At 37.8% G+C, this 23,177-nt stretch overlaps 1 long non-coding RNA gene across 1 annotated transcript in view; it reads right to left on the reverse strand.

Moving 5' to 3' along the window:
• LOC106860994 (uncharacterized) overlaps positions 1-23,177 on the reverse strand; it is a 63,910-nt gene that overhangs the window by 11,063 nt on the left and 29,670 nt on the right. The window contains exon 8 of the long non-coding RNA XR_015803812.1: positions 6,131-6,265. This is a non-coding gene — a long non-coding RNA (uncharacterized LOC106860994). The remainder of the gene's footprint in view (positions 1-6,130; positions 6,266-23,177) is intronic.

Genomic DNA, 23,177 nt, shown 5'->3' on the forward strand with positions numbered 1-23,177 from the left:
TAACGTTCAACACTTATCCTCTTGATGCAAATCAGTAATTTTCAGCATGAAGGTTACAAATGCCAAGAGATTTATCTACCATTGCTGGAGAGTCTGAGGAAAGTAGCTCAGAAACACTAACAAGAAAAACCACTCAGGAAAAAAAGACAATGTCCACAAATCCATTCTCCCCTTATTGTCCCTGAGGTTTCTGTACTTCACACTCACATCTACTCCTCTCCTGGGACCTCTTGGTCCTGTGGTTCACTTCCCCATTTCTGATCTGTCTCTAAAATAATTCCATTTTACACTTGAATCCCTCCTCCCTTCTTTAAAAATACAAAACTTTTACCAATTAACTACTGAAAAAATTTTCTGTACCCTCCTACCCTGAGCAGACAGTGTTCTAATGTAACAATTCAGTACCTCTTTGCTTTAAATGTGTTGCACATTTAAAAACAAACCTGACATTCATCTACATAACTGTAAGTTCTTAATGACTTTCCCTCAGGTGCTCCCCTCCTAAAGTACAATTATAGGTGCTGAAGTAACTCTATGCATGCAGTGACTCAGGCATGCATACCTGATTACTCCACTTGTCTGCTTCCAGAGTGTTCAGGGATTATTTCATAGCTTTACTGACGTTCATAAAATGTAGCATTCAGTGGAATGGCAGAGATGAATCAGCTGGATGGGAGAAAAATTATTTCTAGTCTTCTGTCTACACTAACAGGCTAACTGCCACCACTCTGACCACAGGACTCAGTTCCTGACAGCAGCCAGGCTGTACCTAACCTCCACAAGAACAGGCTAGGAGAGATGGCAAATCCTCCCACTGCATCAAGTTACAAAGCCAACAACAGCTGTCTTGCCACAGGCAGGTATATGTTGCCCACTGAGTGAGACTTGGAAATGTGCTAAAGAAAAGCAGGCTTTCTTCAGAACTGCCATCCCTATTTATGCACTAACCCAGCAGCATGGGCCACATCAGGTCAAAAGAGTCTCAGATAACAAGAGCATGTGGACAATCTAGATTCCCAGAGGAATGTGGGAGCAAATACATAAACCTGCCTGCTGTACCAGGACTTGTCTACTCTTATAAAACCCAGGTAGGAATGGTCCTATAATATTATTGTTTAATTCTATATGGTGCAGGTTGAATTTACTAGACAGGGAGCAGAGGCAGTAGTCACTAGGCTAGGTAAATTGAACACATTTAACATAGGAATAACAGTCAGAAATAAAGAAAACTCTTGTCTCAGCTAAAGACATTTCTCTGAGTATATTTACATTTAAAATCCACTTGCAACATAAAAGCAGAGACTCATGTAATTATTTTTTATTAAAATCCTCCTGTAGCAGTAGCAGCAAAGGACACATTATAGGGCATGGCCTGGTGTTCACAAAGCTCTGAAGCCAAAACTTTAAGCCTGTTTTTCTAAGTATCTGCCAATCTCCAAAAAGCACCTGAGTTTATGACATGATGTTGAGTTTAGGATTATCTGTACACTGAGTTAAGTTCTTAAAATACATTATTACATAACAGTTTTTTGGGGCCCTTGCCTTACTCAGTTTACTACATGACTCTCCTCTGGGACAAAATCCAGACAATGTAGTGATGAAGGCTATGCTTTCTGGACACCCTTTTTTCCCCCCTATATAATTTTTTGCAAAAATTGGCAAGTGATAAAAGGCAATCTTGAAGAAAACAGAAGGTGTCATTATGAAAGTAAATGAATGTGGCTTTTTGCCATGGAGTTCTTCTGCAGTGCCAGCCAGGCCATTTAAATTACACTTTTCACTATTTTTTAGCAACTGCATGTTCCTCGTCTTCCCATATGTGGCTTGAGATTGTGAGTTGTAACTTGAAGCAGAGCTAAAGAGTCAGCTTGGAGTTGATTTATGTGGATGCTTTACTTAGAGTATTAGCAGTATTAAACACTGAGTACTCTAAAATATCAATTCCTGGGCACATCAAACATAAATTAGTGCAGATAACAAAGGGAGGATACAAAAGCCCCATTATGTCACGGGAGTATTATGGAATAAATTCAGTATGGAGGCACAAGAAAAGAAGGAATTAGGAAATCATTCTCTCTGATTTCAGAGCAGACTTTTGTCTAAGTAACTTTAAGGCATTTGATTTTACAGTCTTTGTGTATAATTCCCTAGACTCTTCTCAAATCAAAGCCTGAACAGAACAGAACAGAACAGAAATCACTACAACTCCCGCATGCCTGCCACAAGTATCTACCACCATCCATGAGCCAAGGCTTCTGGACCCAGAGCACAGGCCTCTGAGCCAGGTAAGCTGCCTTCCTGCCAGTAAACCAGCAAAAGAGGTTGCAAGACATTTGCTTTTTCAGGTGGCATTTACTACCATTAGTGGCTGATAGAAAAGGTAATTCAGGGATAGCAGGAAGAAGAATGTGTTCTGACAGATAAAACTCCCACCCACTCCTTTCAGATTTTGTTGACAATGCCCAGCATTTCCTATCTGTTCTATGCATGCATAAGGCCTTCTGTAAGAGCAGCCCCTCTTTCTCCAGCAACCCTCTTATATCAGTCCCACTGTCCTTGCTAAGCCACTCTCAGCTCTCTTCATTTGCCTTCCCTCCAAAGTCACTGCTCTCCCAACAACTCCCAAGTGCAATACCCTCCCAATTTCTTGCTCATATATGTGCAAGTTACTTCATTCCTGCTTTGTCTTCAACAACCCTGCCCAATCTCCCTTTCTCTCAGGGTTTCTCTCGAGTAGCTTCCACCCTTGACTTTGACATGTGAGCTCTTTTCTACATCCTGGTGGCCACCTGTCCTTCTTTCTGCCTACTGAAGTCACAGTTTATAATCATCTGTCATTTTTCTCTCCAGATTCAGCTTCCGTCTTTATTCTCTCCCTGTTCTTGCACCATCTTCATGACTCCCTCCTCTGTCATTGAGCTGCCTCTCACTCCTTCTCTCATTTTTCCCAGTTTCTAGGCCACACTACAACACAATAGAGACAACTTTCAAGAATATTTTTTAAGGAATAAAGCAACATTTTCTTCCCTTAGCTTTCCTTTCAGAAATGACTCAATGACTTGGCTGCTATTTGTCAAAGTTTTCCATCTCAAGTTTTCCATCAGCAATGGAAAAGTGCAGTCAACACTGCTAAAGCTTCTCAAAGTTATGAGCAACTGATATGTAAAGCCATACTAGGACATGCTGTGGAGACTTAACAACACACAGTGCTATCTGCCTCTCCTGGAATTGTACTTACATACAGGTTTAATGCTTTCATTTAGATTACTGGCTTGAGTAAATGAGCTCCATTAGCTTTAACTTTGCTTCAGTAAAAAATACTGATCCTGGTTAAATAGCAAGGGTGGTCAGCTCCAACTTTAACAGACTTTGCTAAAAATGCCTGCTAAAAATTCCACATTTATGCACATGGTAGTTATGAGCCACCTCCAAACAAGGAACAGAGCTTGCTTGCCAATGTCATACTATTGCTCTGCTATCAAATCCTTTTTAAAAAGTACACATTCAGTCATTTGACTCTAGCATGTCTAAAAGTTACATGATCTGGCATTTCCAAAATGTGTCTTAGGTTTGCATTTTGTCTATATGTAATTTCTTTTTATCTTACCTTAGAATAATTGTTAGTAGCTTTAAGCACCCTGAGCTATGCAAGAAAAGAAAGGTGTGTCTACAGACATGAAAGTTCCAGGTTTTCATTTAAAAAAAGTTCATACATGAAATGCAAAGATCTTTATAGAATGCATAATGATAACGTTTTAAGTACTTCTTTCCAAAATCTGTCCTGAAAACTAAACAGACGCATACATCCCCACACAGTGTCCTTAGAAACATGAACATTCTGCTTGTATCCTATGTTCTTTCATGAAAAAAGTGTACAATATACAAATTTCTCAGTAGTTTTGGTAGGCAAAAACTTTAAATTAAAAAAAAAAAGCAACCTAGACAAAACCAAACAGTTGTGACTGTTTTAGTTTACTCCTGAAGATTAAAAGACTAAAAGAAACTTAGTGTTTTGCTCACTACAACAGCTAAGAGGAAAATACCTCTCATCTTTCACTTAGTTTTCACTTGCTTGCCTTCATGAAAGCTTAGAAGTTACTGGTGCTGCTTTCTTTCATTTCAGATTTCCACAGACAAGACAGAAACAGTGCAACTAAAATGCCAGAGACAGTGAACAGATTTTATAAATAAAAGTGTGAGCACGTACAATATATAAAATACATGAGTTCAGGTTTGGTCAGATAATGTTCTTACACCTGTTCATTCAGGCTTTGGACCAAAGCACTTGCAGAGCTAGTGAATGATATCTGAACAGAGCTGGGTAAAAATAGATTTGTTCTTGTAACATTATCAATAGGATCTGACCTAACAGATGACGACATCTGATGGGGTAAATCATCTGAATTGGATGTTTCCTCATGTTTTAGGATTGGTTAGTATTATTCAGTATACATAAAATAGCTGACCTCTACTACAGGACATATTATATTTATGGTCCATAGCTTCTTCAGTCCTATATCAAGATCATACCATAGTCCTGTTTGTATTATACACCAAAACATTCATTGCCATTGTTTCATTTGCAAAGTAATCCATAAATACAAAATAAGTTACTTTACAAAATTAGTGCAGAACTTTGGCAGACAGCAGCCTCTAAGCTGTTTCCTCTTTTCTGAGTGTCTTATATATCTTATGCATGCAGCTATAGATGTGGTTAAGAATAACACTCTTTTCATTATAGCAGCTTTTGCTTCCTTTGATTAAAAAAAAAAGATAAAAAATAATTGATACAGTATTCACTGCATTTTAGCTCTTTATATCCGCTTTGTGACCAAGGCTGCTGCTGTGAGCCCACTTAGCTTTACCTGCACAGCTGAGGACTGTGTCCTCTCTGCAGAAACATTCACCAGTGAGTGACTCTGCCCAGCACCTTGCTGACGTGATCATGCAGTCCAACCATGCAGATCAAACCCACTCTCTGCAGAGTCACCAAGGAAGATTAGCACTGGAAACAATTTAAAACTGTGCCACGGGGGATAAAAGCTGTGCATGTCTGTATTAAGCAGGGAGGCAGGTGAGGAGCTTGTGCACACTTATGCCCAAATGACAGTGAAAGCACAGGTTGCCCTGCTGAGCCACTTTTAATTCATGCTTGAGCAACTTTTGTAGGCACTGGTGAAGTTTAGTGACACACAATTAGAAGGTAATTCTGGCAACATGTCTCCTTTGCTCAAAACTCATAACGTTTTTTGTTGACTCAGAGTTTACATTTTGTTTCAGCTCACTGTATGTGCAAATTGGAAACCTTGGCTGAAACCTCCAGTTTTGTCTATACACAGAGAATAGTATCAGTGTAATTTGAACAGTTTGTCAAGCCAGTAAAAGATCTGGAGGGCCATGGATGACTCAAGAATTACTTCTTTGCATTTGAATCGCTCTAGATTTCAATCAGCACAATCTCTGCCAGGCCCAGGGCTTCAGTTCTGAGGCAGCAAGATATGGGCATATTGCAGAAGAAAGCACTTGTAATTACAAATGAGTGTTTGGGGGGTTCTTCTCCAGTTTCATGACACATTTTCTAACGTCATCATTTTTGTAGTCTGTACTGTCAGTGTTTTCCATTTGTTTCTACAGGAAAGATGAGTTTCTGCTAAATTTTAAAATTTTGGCTATTTATTAGTCGGGCAGTGAAATAAGGCATTATGACAATGCTAAATGTTAACAGCTCTTCTAACTCATTTCCCTGCAGCTGGGACTAAAATTAAGCAGTTAGTGACTGTACCCATAGATTAGAAATACCTCTACAGAAATGCATGCTCCCTCCTGAATGCCTACCACAATACCCTAATTAACTATCTAGCATAGTAGCCAACATTTCACCTGCCTGTGAGATTGCAGCATAATATGGAGTTTCTAGTACTCAAAAGAAGTAGAAAAATATTAATCTCTCTTCACAGCAAGCATTAGAAATACCCTGGAAAAACACAAGGATGTAAAAAGTTATCTAAGAAGCAAAAAAATACCAGGTTTGCCAGAGCCATGTAGTTAAAATACAGCATCTCTTCCAACATGGTGAGGATCATTCCTGTCAACTTCTTACTAAAAATATTGATGTTAAAAGAAATTTTACCTTTTTGTGTGTACTCTCAGACAGGAGTGCTGCAAATATATACCCAGGAGAATACATCTGACAGAACTCACTCAGTTCTGCATCCAGCAAAGATACACCTTGAGGCCTTTTCCAAATCCTTGTCCATTTTCACATCTGTAAAATGAATATAGATCTCAGTCTTCTTTGCTTTACATGGCTACAGATATTAAGCAGATCTCAGAGTACTTCACCTTCCACCGCTGTAACACAGCAAACAGGCTCTTTTCCTGGGGGTAGAAAAACTCTTAGAAGGGCCTGAGGAAAACAAGGTGGAGCACCTACAAAAACCTTTCATCCTGCATGTATCACTGGAGACTCCCCCAGCAAGGGAAGGAAGGTAATGACATATTCTCAGCTATCTCCACTGTGGAGTTAAGTGTCATGTGCTGTCCTACCCCTACAATAAATGGTAGGGGTAAAACTCATTTTCCTTCTGTAAGATTAGTAACCCCTGCCAGAGAGATCCCAAAGGTTTGCTTGATACAGATTACGAATATATATATATATATATATATATATATATATATAAATATATAAAAAATACATTATTTTAAAAATATTATGATAATGAAAACTCCTTTCCTATACAGCCAAGAAACAGAAGAGGAAAAATTTCTTGTATTTCTTTTGTATTTGCCAGGCTGGTGACGACAGTCATGTTTTAGCTGTTCAGCTCATGGCAAGAGAGCACTCAGTACAAAAGCATATTCACCTTGCAGATGCCTCACAATAATTTGCAAAAGCAGGTAAGTGCTAAATATAACAGCAACTTTACAAATACAGCAAGAGAGGAATGGAGTAGTTAAGGAACTAAATTCCTTTCTTTTTCCTGTAAGTCACTGGCAGACAAGCACAAAACAAAGTTTCCCCAAATTTACTTCCAGCCTAAAGTTAAACAAGCCAGCTGCAGGCAATTGCCATGGTATGCATGAGTATGCATGTAAGATCGTGGAAGTTAGATGACTTGCATATAGCCACTAAGCCACCTAATAGCTGGACTTAAAAAAAGGACATATCTGCAATTCCACACTGTAATAGACCAGGACTGGCCAACAGATCAAGTGTCTACCATGTTGGAGTCAGCTTCTTTTAGACGGAAATGTTAGGGAAAGGTTTGGCAGAAACAGTCAAGTATTTGTCCTTTGGCAAGTAAAAAATAAATAAATGTCTTTCTTTTCCTTCATATAAACTGTGGCTTGAAGATTTTTTTATTTGTACTGCAGTGACACTAAGTTCCATACACAAGCCAAATGGATGAGACTCCTGGGATATTAGATCCCAGTCAATACAAACTAATTGAGACAATGTGTGTTAGAAAACAGGGTGCAATTCTACATCACAGTGAGACCTTTGCTTATCTTTTAGCTCCATGTGAACAGCAGCATTATCCTTTCCACATATTAACAGGTACAGCCTTTCACATAAAGAGCATTTCCTAAGTTAAATTTGAACTTTCACTACTCTTTTTAATGATAGAGCATTTAGAAGATGAGTGACTTGCTCTTTAGGAACTTAACTGATCCTCTGGTTTCCATGAATAACTTTAGAAGAAATGCCACTCTATTAGAGGCAATCTGAACGTGTGTGACACTTACTGTACATGAAAGTGTTTGTTGTACAACTGAATGGGCACAATGCCAGACAAACTCATCAATCAGGCTGTCAACACCTTACTCTTTTTCTGCAGTGACCTATGTGGAAAATTCTCTTACAAACAGCTGTTCAGATCGTAGGCAGACAACAGGTTGTCTTAAACCCCCTTTCAATTGTGTATAAATGTTTGTGAATTTCTAGTTTCATCTGCAAGATAAACATGAACACAATGTTCTTTTGATTTACAATTATGATTTGCTTTACATTTTCTATTTGCAGAAACTCTTCTGGACCTCCTATCTCCGCTGCCAAAAAAAGACTTTCAGTTCACGGACCTTTTCCATCTGATGTTTTTGTTAGGATGTGAATCCTGCAGATGGAATTGAATTGTCTTTTCTACTTGTGCGGGTTTTTTTCTAAAGGGTTCATCAGCCAATGTGAAAAGAAGGTTCAGAATCATTTGACAAAAGTTCAGCAATGTGTACTGTGAATGTGATGACTTGTATTTCACAAAACTGAATTACTGTTCTGTTATGTAAAGCAGTGTCTTTTCCAAAAACACTGAAAATTAAATAACTAAACTGAAAGTGCCAGACTGGCTTAGGACCCTACTCTTTTGGACCTTCAAGAAAACTTGTACCTTAGGCTACAGAGCAAATTAGTTATACCTTCCCTAATTCCTTTGCATAAAGTTCCTTCTGAACAAATCTGGGCCTTGGGAGGTGCCAAAAGAAATAACTGATTGACAGCTGTGGGTAGAATTTCCTAAATAAATCCCTAGATGGCCATGTGTAGAATTCATCTGGATTCATGCTGGATTAGACGTGTGAAGAAAAGTCCTGAGCTGGCCAACAAAGACACTATTGATCTGTTTTTGATATCACCTTCAGGATGAAATGCACATCTAGTTTACAGTCCATACTCTGAAACGTTACCACTTCTCTTTCCTGAATTCAGAGGTAGCTCATTTCCAGATACCAACCAACACTTGATGAGATAAATCTTACTTTCAACTCAGTTTTGAAACTAGGATTCAAGCCTAAACCTTCTTCTAAATCTTTTTGATAATTCATCTGACAATTTTTTTTGCAGTCTAGCATAGACTCTTAACACCATACATAGCTAACCTGTCATATAGGCAATTTTAATAACAGCAACACCTAAATGTCATTCAGCAGTGAGTTCTTAGCTCTCCAAAAGCTTCACCAGAAGAATAATTTCTTCTTTATAAAGGTGAAAGCAGAGATGTAGACATTCTTCATACTACCTGGCAGTAATATCCAGCTATCTGGCTGATAAGTAAGAACTCCTCTGGGAGCAATTTATAGTAGTTCCTTAAGTTAGCCATATTTAATCACATTTTGGAAGAAGATATTGTTTGTGGAATTGCATGCAGTGAGCCTTGAGAGACTACATTAGAGTTCTCAGAGCTCTAGCAGTCCTCAGATTGGATTAGATTGTATCACATACTGATGTTTAACTGATGATCTGTATTAAGTTTCTCCTCCTAATGTGATACTTGCTTTTCTGCCAAGAGACATCCTCTTCATTATTTTATTCATGCACAAAGATTATACAACATTCAGTAATTCATACTGCTTACTCTTCCTTACCATTTCAAGTGAGTCCCATAACTGTAGTCCGATGCACAGAACATTCCTTCACAAAACGTGGGGGCTGATTTTATTTGTTTATCCTTTCCTTTACACATTTCCAGAATGTCAACCCTGACATTCTGTATTTTTTAGTTCTTTGTGGTCTCAAAATTATGGATTGCAAGCCTAGTCAGAGCTATTATTGAGGGTGAAGTTAATCAAATACAAATGTTTATAAACCAGAGTTTTAAATGCTACAAGCAAAAACATTTTTTGCACTTTTCTTCAGAGCACATTCTGTTTCATATAAACACATTTCTATGGCTGATTCTTATGTTAACAAAAATTTTTCTGGCTCTTCTTGGTGCAAAGGTGTAGCAAATGCTAGTGGGAAGAAGGTTCAGTTTTGGGTGACTTCAACAAAGTCAAAATCTGCCCAGGTTTCAATTCTCTCAGTGACATGAGGGGTGTAATAATAATCTCCAGAGAGTCCCTTTCATTCTTGTCCATATTGATTCCACAGAAAACCCCTATCAAAAAGGATTAATCTCAATGGACACAATTTTTGTGAATTCAATTAGAAAAGGTACTGTTTCAGCATGAACTGATGTTCATATCATTTAAAAAAATCACAATCCCATGAAGGGGATGAAGGCAATGCAACCAGAAAGGTCAAACCAGCTACTCATCTTACATGGGAGCCATAGAGATGAAACTAAGGGAATATAGAAGAAATTCAATAGATATACCAGAATAACTGCTTGTATCAATTAATAACCACCCTCAGTTTTGTCACTGTCCTGTTCAAAAAGTCCTACAGGGTATAACTTCCCCAAAGTTCTACTCTAAGGAACAGAAACACATATACCTCTGCCATAATAAATATATTGTTTAGATCAAAGGTTAATCTTTCAATTCCTGTTCAAACAAAAGAAGACCAAATTCTGGCTGCTTCTGCAACTGTTTTGCTGCTCAAAATGGCTGTGAGTGCAATATGTGGCTTGGTGTATGTGTATTTTTATAAATAAATAAATAAATACATAAATAAATATACACAACCTGTTTAAAGGCCTAGAAAACCTCAGTATACAATATCACATTAAAATTAATTTAAAATTTCAGGTACCCATGATCAGCTTCATATTTGTATACTTTGTGTTAATAAAATTGGCTCACATGTGGATATTCCTTTCATTTCACTCAGAACATTTTACTCATGCTAAAAAACAGTATTTTGTTTCATGTCTAGAATAACACTTTCTGCTAAATTCATAAAGAGAGGAAATTTCCAATTCACAATACGTTTTCAAAATCCAATTTTTAAACTTTCTAAGATACCAAATTAAATATGCTAAATTTCCATTATTCTCCTTTTTAAATGAGAAAATCTTTGAGCATAGGACCTAAAAATTATTACTTTCATGACTCCTAAAACTGCATTTTTGGGCAGTTTTGCTATTCACAGAAATGACCACAGCCTATAAGTTAATATCCCATGTACAGGATTGCCACAGTCCACTTTAGCACCCAGAAAAAAAAAAAAGAAAAGTCACAAAAAGAAAAGTCACAAAACTTTTGAATCAGATATAATAATATCTGACATAATAATATAAAGATATAATATAAATAATATAATATGAAATATAATATTTTAAAATTTTTATAATATAAATTTTTTTATAGCACGTTCATATTATTTCTTCTTAGCTATCCCAAAAGAATTGCTTTAAAGAATGAATATACTATTAGGAAATGTTATGCATTATGCTTTTATTAAAAACTGATAATGAGTTAAGAGATTGTGCAGTGGAATCTTTGGCAAAGTTTCACTAACCAGGATTTACATAGCTTTAGTAAAATAAAAATATAATACAAGCATAGCGATCAATTAAATTATAGCAAGGGATAGTGTAGGAGAACCCACAAACTTGAAATTATTTTTGTTCTTTGTGAGAAAGAAACTTATGGGAATATCCTCCAGCTTTGCTGTCAAGGAGTTTGGATTGCTTTGCAACACAATGTGTACAATACTGGGGGTTTTGGTGCACTGCTGATATGCTTTACAAAAATGCAGCCCCTGTGCTCAAGCTATGGGAAAGTCGTGCCAGTATTACTTAAGACTCGCTCTTGTTTCTTGCTAAAGTTAAACCAATATATTATCATTTAGGAGAAAAGCCTCTTCAGTGCCCAATAAACAAGGGTGAGTTTTAAAAAAATACCATAGCTTTCAATTTGAGAGGGAACTTTTACCTACTTTGTGAGAAACTATTCATCTAGGCTACTTCTTCAGCTGCACTACAGATTTCTATTTATATCATTATATAAAAGTACAAGATTGGAGTAATTATTAAAGAGAAAATATGGAGGCAACATCTATCTGTACTCACCACATGGAGGTTTTAAATCCTCTCAAAAAATGGTGTGCTTTGTTCCTCTCACACTACCGGAAGTTCAGTAATTGGCATGTTGTCAGTACCAGCTGTCATGTTAACTAGAAGTTTTAAAATTAGACTAGATAGGAAAATAAAACTGACATAAAGAAGATACCTTGAATCTTGAAAGGAGATATGGACTCCATGATCCACCCAATGTTAATGATTGAAGGGACATAATTTTTAAAATGAGAGCACTGGAAGGGATTTGAATGTTCTATTGCTGCAAGACATGTCACAGAGACTGAGTATAACCATGACTATTTTAATACTTCTGACCTCAGTGACCCATCCAAGTATCACTGAGGAGGACATCTCTGAGGGTGTCCTCACCTTCATCATGTGTTCAGTCTCTCACAGAATGCACTGGCATGATTTCCTTCCTACAGCAATGTCCAGTTTGTTTTTCCAAGCTGCCTCTTCTCAGATTGCAGTAACTGACAAACCTTGCCCTGGGTAATTTTGTTTGCTGGATATGCTCTCTCCAGGACAGTTTTCACTAGGAACCTATCCAAGGATGTGTCATCCCGAGTTTGCCTTGGATGTAGATGTTAGGTAACTATTTAAATCACACCACCAGAGCTGCTTATTCCTGTATCAGATTAATGAACACTGTGCACCCTGTCAATTCAAAATAAAAGAGAATATGATCAACAGGATAATAATAAAGCTGAATTTTTTCAGTGTTATAAAAGGGCAATTAGGAGGAAAATTATCAATGCTTTTAACTAAGCAAGGAGAAAAGAATTTGAACAATCTGTATGATTAGAGCACCAGTTTCAAACCCACATAGGCAGACTGGTACAAACCTCTCCATGAATATCAGTGAGCAATTGAAACCTGCCTCACAAAGATTTAAAATGCAAGATCATCTTACTATAAAATCATACTCTTTAAATAAACTAAGTTAATTTTAAACTGCACCTTACACTTAAACGGTAGTTCTATTCACATTTTTACCCACAAGCAAACCAATAGTAAAGTTTTCCAAAGTCCTTATCCTTGGCCAACTATTTTTTCTTCTCACTTGTGCTGTACAATTACCTGTCTAGAATTGTTTTTTAATACTGTATCAACGGAACAGTCACAACTTCAAGTATGGAATGGGAATGGGTTTTCAACCTGAATAATTTCACTGATCAATTTATGGTCAGCCTCACATGGATTACCACAGTACAGCCTAAAGAAGAGTCAATGCAGCACAAGTACAGGAACAACTGGTTCACCATGTAGGTGAGAGCTGAAGGTGGATAAAGATGTTTCCAGTGCTCTGACTGTAGGCTGATGACAAAAGACCTTCAGTGAAACAACAAAGTTCCCCTCTGCCCCTCTTTCTGTCATGCCAATGAAAGTATTTGTAGGGTTGCACTGAGCAGCAGATCAAAGAGCTGATCTGCATCAGGAGTAGCACAGGAGTGCTAAAAACACAGAGTTTTTAACACCATCAGGAAGGCAGAGCATTCCCATAAAGCTCTGTTACTATCAACATCCCTGTCTCATCAAATCATACCCTCATTTCTGTGCATCAGTGGACTTTCATGCAAAGGTCACATTTCACCATTTGTCTTTAATGTGCATGTAAATAAATATATAATGGTAAAATAATATATAATAAATAAATATAATGGTAAAAATAGCTAACTGAGGAATGACATCTTCTATCCACAGAACAAGTTTAATGTCTCCTGTAGACATGTCCAGTCTTCATTTCCGTTGTGAAATCTCCAATACAAATACTCTTCATAAATGGACAGTGGTAACACCACAAGTGTTAGTGAGTTTATTTAGCCTCTGTACTTAAGAACCAGATTAAAGCTACATGTGCACATTGAGAAGACAAAGGCTAGGCATTGCATTTTAGTTATTCATTTAGAATGGTGTTAGTTAACCTCAGTTAAGTTATTTAACCTTGTTTAATACTTTCATTTTAATGACAATTGGCTGAGTCTCCAGGAGTGAAAAAATCCTAGTTACATCCACACACTCCTAATTCAGTTCAGTGTACCAAGGTTAGTTTACTTGTAATGGAAAAGAAATTAAGTTTGCTGAAGTACTATGAATTTAGAACAATTGGTCCATTGGTGATGGTCCCTAGAGGAAAAAAAGAGAGATCATCAAAGCTAGAAGGACAAGATCAACATGCAGAATGTGTGTAATGGAAATCCACCAAGGGCTGTCTGTCCAGCAGTCTGTGTTATTAACTGGACTTTGGAATTGAAATAAGAAATTAATTCTTTTGTAGGCAATGATAAGATAGAGAATAATTCTATAAGCACTTCTAAATTTAATCTTTCTACTAATTATCTTTTTAAAGGGGAAAATCCTCCATCTACTTAACAATCTCCATTTGTTATTTCACACTCAACTTTACATTTCTTTCACAGTCCTACAGCTAGCTATAAATACAGCACTTCAGATTCTCAGTAAAAAGACTTCTTCAAACCTCTGAATCTCCTGATTTTTACATGCTGATAAAGAAAAACAAGGGCTGTCCTTCTGTCTCATGCTGACACCTCAGTTTCACGAATCAGGGGATTTTGGCTGTGTAATATTTCTCTGGCCTCTCTGTCAGTCATTTGTTTTGCTTAGCACTGGTGCTCTTTCCTACCCCACATGCAATGACATAATTATTTGCACAGGGTTTTCCAGAGGTACACTGAACTAAACTAATAGGACCCTGAAACCACGCCTAGGAGGTCATGCTTCTGCTGTTTATCTCCTACTAGCTCTGGTATTCACCAGACCCTCCTTAGAGATAATTTAGTGTGCAAAAATGGCAGAGAACAAGGTTGGTTAGTTTTCTGCTGCTCTACCTAGTGAGCTACATCTGCTCAGGAAGGGTTTGACAAATATTGAAACTGCTGTCCAGGATGGGGATAGAACCAGTGCAAAGCACAGCTCAGTTCAGGGAAGAAGTCCAAAATCTTTCCCCTTCCACAGAAGTAAGTTGGTACCTCCCCTGATCCCTTTTCATTTGCATTATTTTTAACCTTATCTGGTTGCCTGATCCAGTTCACAATCCCTCAAACAGTTGTGTCAACAACTGAGTGAGTGACAGCCTCAGTGTAGAATTTCTTCCATCAGTTTCTCTCTAAAGGCCATATGATGTCAGAGCAGTATTTTGCTTCAGACATGTTTATTAGGTTTGTTTAAATCAAATCATGCATGGAGGTTGTTACCAAACATAGAAGATGAGAATCTGGTGCATTCAGCTTTTATAAAGCTTCTTCTAGTCCACTCTGCTCTACCACAACAGGAATAATAATATCATGTATGGTGGGTAGATGTGGTATATTCCACAAACACCTTTGTTCTCACGTTTGTCTTCTTACTTATCAGCATTAGTCTCCACAGAAACTAGAGATAAGCTTCTGCATCTAAGCCCCTCGTTATCCCTAATAAAATTTCATAACTACTTACTACAAATATAAAGTATTTGCACTGAAGCTGCTAAGAAAATCCAGAGTTCATCTCATGAACCTTTTCAGAATAAAGTAAATCTGATCAGCAAGAGATAAATTACCAATAAACTGGTTCCTATACTTGTTTAAGAGCTACTTAGCTCCAGGAATGCATTTCAGAAAGCACTTCCAGCTATCAGAAAATTATATATATTGATAGGCTGCATTTCATAGTAGCAAGGTAAGTTTGATACTGTACTTTGTTTGATCATCAAAGCTGCAGAATAACAGGGGTACATTTACCTTACTAGGATCTTCTGCAACTACAAGAGTTCAGAAGAGGATGCTTCAGACAAAGTGCAGCTGAGTTGGGGCGGCAATTCAACTGACATTTAGGAAAATGCCTCAAAGACCAGCCATCAGGACCCCAGTTGTACATTCTGGTAAACCCTTCTCTCCATTAGATTTATCAGCTTTGTGTGGAGGCTAAGGAAAGAGGTTCATAACTTCACACTGACATGTAGTTAACTATTAGAGTGCTGTCTGTGACATTTGTTAATCTGTTTCCAAATGCAGCAAAGGTGCCACTGATGCACCTTGCTCAATGTTGGGAGAAATTTCAGGTTAGCCTGGAAAACACTAGGCATTTGCATTCCCAGGAGGTGAAACCCTGGATCATGGATCATGGACCTAGTGTATTCAGCAGAATCAAAACTCTACTCAGCACTTCTACACTGCCCATCTCCCATGAAACTGGAACATGCTAACAGTGGCAAGTAAAATTTCCTTCTTTCAAAAGCAGCAGGAGAGCAAGAAAATGCAATAAAAGGCATTCTTCCCTACAGATAAAATTACAGTGGTTTGCTTCATCTCCAACCTGTGAAAGCAGAGCAAAATTATAAACATACAGAAGAAACCATCTTCATTCAAAAACCTCAATGGACTCAAATATCAGTAGATCTTCTTAATGTAAAGCCTGTAATTTCACTTCTTTAAAGTATTCCCACTTATTATTGTCCCAAGTGTAAAGATCTCTGTGAGATTAATATGAATACCTTGAAAGGAAGAACTAATGGCCTGCACCTGAGATTGTCAAGCAGCGAGTCACACTTTAAGCTAAGTTCTATTGCTATATTTTTCCCATTTCACTTTCTCTGACCTGTAAAACATAAGCATACATGGATCTACAGGCAGTCAAAATTGCCTGAAAAGTCAGCCTGAGTACCCCAAAATACTGTATAAAGTGACCCTTCCTAAAGCAAGGTAGGAACTGGTAATACTGGGTCATTTGGCAACATACAAATTCTCAAGCAACTCTGATTGCTACAAAAGTTTCAGAAAAAGCTTAATGAAACATATGAAAAGTAAATTGGAAAAAAAATAAAAGAAAAAAGAAGCAGCACCTTACACTAAGTTATACCAATCTCTGACTACCCAGCTCAGAGGGCACAGCAACAGCTGAGGTGCAGCTGTCACTCAACAAAGTGATCAAAATGCAGATTGATATCAGACCCTATGTGACACTTACACTTTACCCTTTCAGGGTTTCACAGATTTTAATGCTCATGTATGCGAGATTTCTGAAAAGCTGAGAATATTATCAGATATTCATTCCAACTGGGAGATCTATATCTACACATCTAATATATATCTATATACATATATATATACATATATCTAGATATATTTATATATAGATACAAATATAGATATTGATATGGCTATTTCACTTCCAGGCCTGCTTTATGTTTCAGGGGGAAGTGCTGATTCTCCCTTTTCTGTCCTTCACCTACCCCTGCTTTAGCTCCTTTAAAGCAATAAAGCCAGTCCAATAAGCTCCTTTCTGCTTAGTGCTTCTGTGAACATTTTAGTTAGACATGCAAATGTTGCTAAACATGATCCTCGACTCTCACAAGACTTTTCCTTACTAAATTACCATCATTCACCCAGCTGACTTGTTCTTCAGCAGAATTCCAACACAGTCATAGTAGCCAATGATCCTGAGAAAACAGCAGCACACCATTCCTCTAAGCAGTGTAAAATTCTCAGTCACAGCCAACCAAATAAAAAAAAATAGCATGACCACAAGGATATAGCTAACAAGCAGTCCAACATCCACCTAATAACTGTAAGGAATGGTATCTAGAAAAAGCATGACTTGGGTCAGCATTTTATACTATTTAGCCCAGACTAGAAAAGGACATTCCTAAGAGTACACTTGCTATTTTCCACTCTTTGATCCTACAAACAGCATCCAGTGGGACGATGGAGTTAAAGAAGTGTGGCTGTTGTTCTCCTCTACTATCTCAGTTCACGATATTCTGGCACTGCAAGTGCTATGTGCAGAAGGAGGAGTAGAGGCTGGATACCAAAAAAATCTTTCAGAGTTTACAGTCATTCCCTTCCTGTGATTTAAAAAGAAATGCAGGAAAGTGAACTTTTATTTGTTGTTGCCTATCAACAAACCCTATTTTTTCATGATATAGTACAATATCTCTGTGGTAATTCCAGAGAAAAGTCATAGTTGCTCTTAATAAAAATACATTTGGGTTTTTTTTGTCTATGTAGTCATTCACTGAAATTAACCAGGTATGTTCTGGGCCTTTTCATCTAATTGCCAGTGAAGAATTAGCAATCACACATAGAGAGATTGTTGAAACTTTTTAGCAAAGGCTTCAGTTTTGCTTTGTCAGAGATTTGCAAAACTCTTCTCAAAATCACGTTACTCCTGCTTCGACTGGATATAATGAGGTTTTCACAAGGGCAAAGTTTATATAGACAAAGAGATAAAAATATAAGGTCACTTAAGTGAGGCAATCTGAGCTGGAATGTAAATTTTGAATGAACAAATCTGTAGACTTTGTACAAGGCTTTCCTCTCAGCCCTGCACAGCCCTTCAAACAGAGAATATCAGCTGGTGACTGAAGCATAGACCAGAGTCAGCTTTTATTCTTGGCTTGGATACAGATTTGTTGTGTGACCTTGATCAAGCAGTTTAACCTCTGCATTTCCTTATTTGTAAACAAGAAAAATCACCATCCCTGACCTCACAGGTTTAATTCACGAATACTTGTAAAGAGCCTTGAGATCCTTGCCTGGATGTTGCTATAGGAACAAGAAGCAAACCTCCAATGCAATCATGTATGATGCTTTCATGATCTCAGTCACAGTAGTACTCAAGCACTTCAGCCTTTCATTGTAATTTGCAGTGATACCATTATTAGGAGTGAAATAGCAGCAATGTTCTATTTCACCCAGTTTTGGAGCCAGGGAAATGAAGCACAGGCAATATATTGACCTCAAAATTGTGCTTCGGTTTAACTTTCAAATTCGAATTCAGTCATATACATGAGGTACATATACATATAGGAAAGACTGAGGAAATGAGATTCAGACCTACATTTCCCTTAACACGGGTCCAAGTATACACATGTACAGATGATATAGGCAGGGTGGACATGCTGCACGTAGCTGGACATCAAAATTCATCCCATCTGCCCTTCCTGCAAGACAGCTGCTAAGAATTTCTTAATAGACTTAAAACACACATTGCAAAAGCAATGATAGGAGTTTCAGACAGGCTAGGAGACCCACACACACTTATCAAAAGGTGACAACATGGCTTCATAGAAATGGGTGAGTGATCAATCAGTAGTCCAGTTCACTTGGGCATAGCATAAATACAAACATGGGAGACTTCCCACTCTGTGTAAGTCAGTGGCATAATTCACACTGACAGCAGTCAGTGAAGGTTCAGTGACTAAATGACCAACTCAGAATCAAAGAGGGAAAACTGCAGCAGGTCTGTTAGATATTACATTTGTCCTCTGCCCAACCAGTCTGTTTTTCCCCTACACACGTGGAACTGTGAATTAACACATGCATTTTTATGTTACATTTTCTTTTATATGTTGACATTTGTGATAAGATTTCTACAATAAAGTTTGTTCACTGACAGGCTTCCTTTGTTGCTTCTTCCCCAGTCACCAACATTGCAGGCAGACAGTTTAATCACAACACTGCAGGTTGGGAAGTGCTGAAATATCTGTGCTCTAAGCCTGCTTTAGAATCTACTAACAGGGCACGTGGTTAAATCATCATCTGGCTTACTCTACTGACATAAAAGCCAGTATAGAATTTTTATAGTGAAAGAATTCTTAAGTATAAAAGAATTTATACAGCAAATAATTTCAACTGATGCAGGTTCAGACACTCACTCACAAGACTGCATCTGCTGATACAGGAGTCAAATTTGAAAAGAAACTCTATGTCATTAGGTTGTACCACTGCCAGAAAATGTTCGCTATGGCTGAAAAACAGTTTCTGAATCAAGATCATCATAAAGTACAAGATTCTGAAGTTAAACCGTATCACATGCCTAGATATTATCCTACCACTGTTGAACATAGGATAATAGAGAGAAAGAAGTCATTTATTCTTAAAAATATATGTTATTATATGTTTATAATGTTTTCTTACAATGTTTATAGAAAAGTTTTGAACTATCTCCCATTTCATTTTTTTAAAAAGAAACTGTGGATCAAATCTCCTTCATAAACCCTTCATAAATATTTTTTTCTACAGTGCTGTAACACAAGTGTTTGACCTAATGCTCCTTTTTTCTTGGATTAGACAAACAAAACCTTGGCAGCAGTTTCTGCACACCAGTATCAACACCTGGGTTCCCTGTGAACCCAAAGATACACTTTAGAAAATAGTCTATTGAAGACAGTTTTCTTTAATACCCTTATCGAAATGCTTATCTTGAATATCCCACTGGTGACATAGAGCCCATGCACATTAGATGGACCTTATAAAAAGGTATTTCTTGAAGCCAAATTAAATTTGCCAAAGCAGCTCTTAGTATTATTTTGACTGTGTGACAACACTAAGATTTGCACAAAATTATGATCTTCAGTACCTTTGCTATGGAGCAGTGCAAACAACATGTTAGCAGCCAAACTCTGTTTATTAGCATGAGAATTCAGTAGGTTTAGCTGGCAAACTGCTGTAAACTTGGTTAACACAGCTGGGGTACTGTATGAAATCTCTGTGCTGCAGAGTAGCATGGTATGAACCAGCAAACAGAGAGAAATAATCACATAGGTTTGGTATGTATAGGAGTCACTGTCGGTCACTTTATACCAGGTGCTGTATCTTTGCTGTCTTTTGTGGCTTGAGTTAGAGTAATCCACAAGCCCAGATTAAAACAGATAACAAAACACTGTTCCTTTAGTTAGATAGTCTTGACTACTTTTCTCTCACCAAGGGAAAAGTAGGGCAGAATCAGAGACCAGATCTTCCCAATTTGATCCAACATAAGACAGATAAAGGATAAGTGAAAAGAGCCTACAAGCTCTCCTGTTAGGATTTTACCAGGTATTTCTCCCATATGAGCAGTTGATGGAAAGACCAGTGCCTGAAATTTCATAGCGTGGCTTCCACTACTTCCACTCCTGCTTATTAAACCTTCCTATTACCACTACAGGTTGTCTGTGACTGACCCTATGCTTTTAGCATGGGAGGGGACTTCCTTTTTTCCATCTATTTTTTTCAGGCTGTTTCTGACAAACTCTGAGTACTTGGTCTCTTTGACACTGGTAATTATCCCATCAATCCTGGTTACAATATGTCAGCTGGAGGCTAGAATAAATGCAATAACTAATTATAGAAAAGCCCTATAAAAATGTTATATGCTAATGGTTTCAGATTATCTCAGCTTTTACATCTTCTAGAAGGTGGAAGTCTTCATCTCCACCCTTTTTTCACTCTTCAGGCTTTCTAAAGCCTAGACTCAAGTTCACATTTTTAAAGATTTCATGCAAGTTACTTGTGAAAGCTGCCATATTATCACCTACTTCCCTGGCAAAGCTGCAAAAGCCAGTAAAGCTGTGATTATCACTCCTCACATAGTTAAGATGCAATAGCAGTGCAAATAGCAAAACAAGAGAATGTTTTAAAGAAAAATATTGCCCATTAAAATTTGGCTTACAGTAAGCCAGGCTTTACACTATTATAGAAAGAACTGCTGAGAATTGGAGTCCCTCCATGTTCACCAGCAAAGTGTCCGTTGGGTAGGTGAGGAAGGAAGAGGAAAGGATGATGGAGAAAGGACAGCACAGAGCAGCCCTTAGGGAGATAGGGAAGCTGAATGGCACTCTAGACCTCACTGTGTGCAAACACCCTTTCTCCTTTGGAAATCCAGAGAGAACATGAGCTACTTCCTGCTCTAGAACTTCTGCTCCTTAGCTGAATGGCACAGTTCCTGCATTTCACACTGGCAAGAGGTCAGTCATCACATCAGCACTGCCAAGTGTTATAATCACTGTGTTCACGTGGTCACTCTATCTTACTGCCCAGTTATTTCATAACTGAGTGCTAAGTACTGCACCAGCTCCAAGCACACCGCTCTCACTGACTCCTAGGGCTCCCTTTACGCACAGGTCTGTTGGAACCAACGTTTTTCATAACTTTATTTACTTGACCTGTCAATATTTTGAAGAACATAATGGTGCTTTTGAACAACTGCGTATTTGCCTTGTCTACGCACTGAAGCTGTACTTACACATGTATCTCTTGCAGAATTCATTCATGAGGAAAACCATACAAGTTTACAAGTTAATAATTTCCCTGAATGTCAAAAACCAGGGCAGCTCAGGATGTGCATTGTGTTGGCAGTGCTGCAAACTGGGCTGTTTTAGTATTAACAGTAAATTTTCTAGCCTCGGTAAGACTTTTAATAGGTTTTGCAGCAGGTTAACAACTAGCCACGGATATTTGCCATAAGTAATACAAAGTACAGAAAAAAGGTGCAATTATTAAGAAAACAGTAGCTTGAGTTTTCAATTCAATAGAAAGACTCCTCTGCTTTCTTTTAGCTTTATGCTTCTGAGTAAAACAGATTCCCCACCTTTGTTAGAGAGAACAGCAATTTCCAGAACCTACTAATCAGCACATTTTATATCCCAAATATTCCAAACCAACAGCTAGTAAGATTTTTTTTTACTAATTTTTTTTAATGTTTTTAGAATGTGACTGAGTAGTTCATGCTACATACGTTCTAGCTTCAGCTACATAATCATGAGGCCAAAAAGGCAATGTTTAGGTGCATAGAGCTCCACCTCACCATCTGGTATATATACAAAATCAGTCTTGAACCAGACTGTCGACTGGGATGACTGAGAGTCTGACACACATTCTGCCATCCTGGTTTTGGGGATAGCAACATTTGGAAAGTGGAACATGAACACCTGAGAAAGAAATTTTTCTCAGGACATGGATTAACTTTTTCATCCATTTTAGGAAGATAAAAAGCAGTGAGATCCTTATGGTGACTCTAGAGATAGCCACCCCCACATCAGTCACTGGTGATAGCCAAGAGGAAGGAACCGCTCTTCTGGGCTTATGTTTCATCAGACACTAGTATTCTTTGACCATTCCCCTTCTCCCATTTTCTTCTGCTTATAAATTATGAGATACAAAGCATGTGTAAACTACATAGCATTCTGCCCCTCTTGTCTATCTCTCTAACTGTCCCTTCTGTCATCCCCAAATTTTCTTCTTGTGGCTGTTTACAGAGTGCAATTACAAAGTAGGTCAGACAAATGGAGACTGTCAGATGACTAGTTTCAATTTATGGACATGTTGTTGTCTCTGTAGAACCATAGCATTGTTGCTACAAATCCTTAAAAGTTTGTTTTAGCCTGAAAGCCTATTAGACTTACTTCACTGGCAAAGGAGAAGGCTTTCAGCAGGAATTTAATCTGATTAAGTCAACAGAACTCTGCATGCAGAGTACAGCTTCCAAACATTTGGCTTCATTTCTGTGTAATTTATTCTTTACCTTTTCCTGCTCATAATGGAAACACTAGGAAACAATTTAACAACTGGGGTTTATTTTCTTTTTTTCCCCTCACCTTTGCCCACACACTCCAATCCCAAAGTCTCAATGAGTCATGTTAGTTTAGAATCATAACCAGCACTGGAAACATGTGCTTCATGTATT

Source organism: Sturnus vulgaris, chromosome 5 (assembly GCF_052056855.1).
Source record: "Sturnus vulgaris isolate bStuVul1 chromosome 5, bStuVul1.hap1, whole genome shotgun sequence".
In the NCBI taxonomy this organism is placed as follows: Eukaryota; Metazoa; Chordata; class Aves; order Passeriformes; family Sturnidae; genus Sturnus; species Sturnus vulgaris.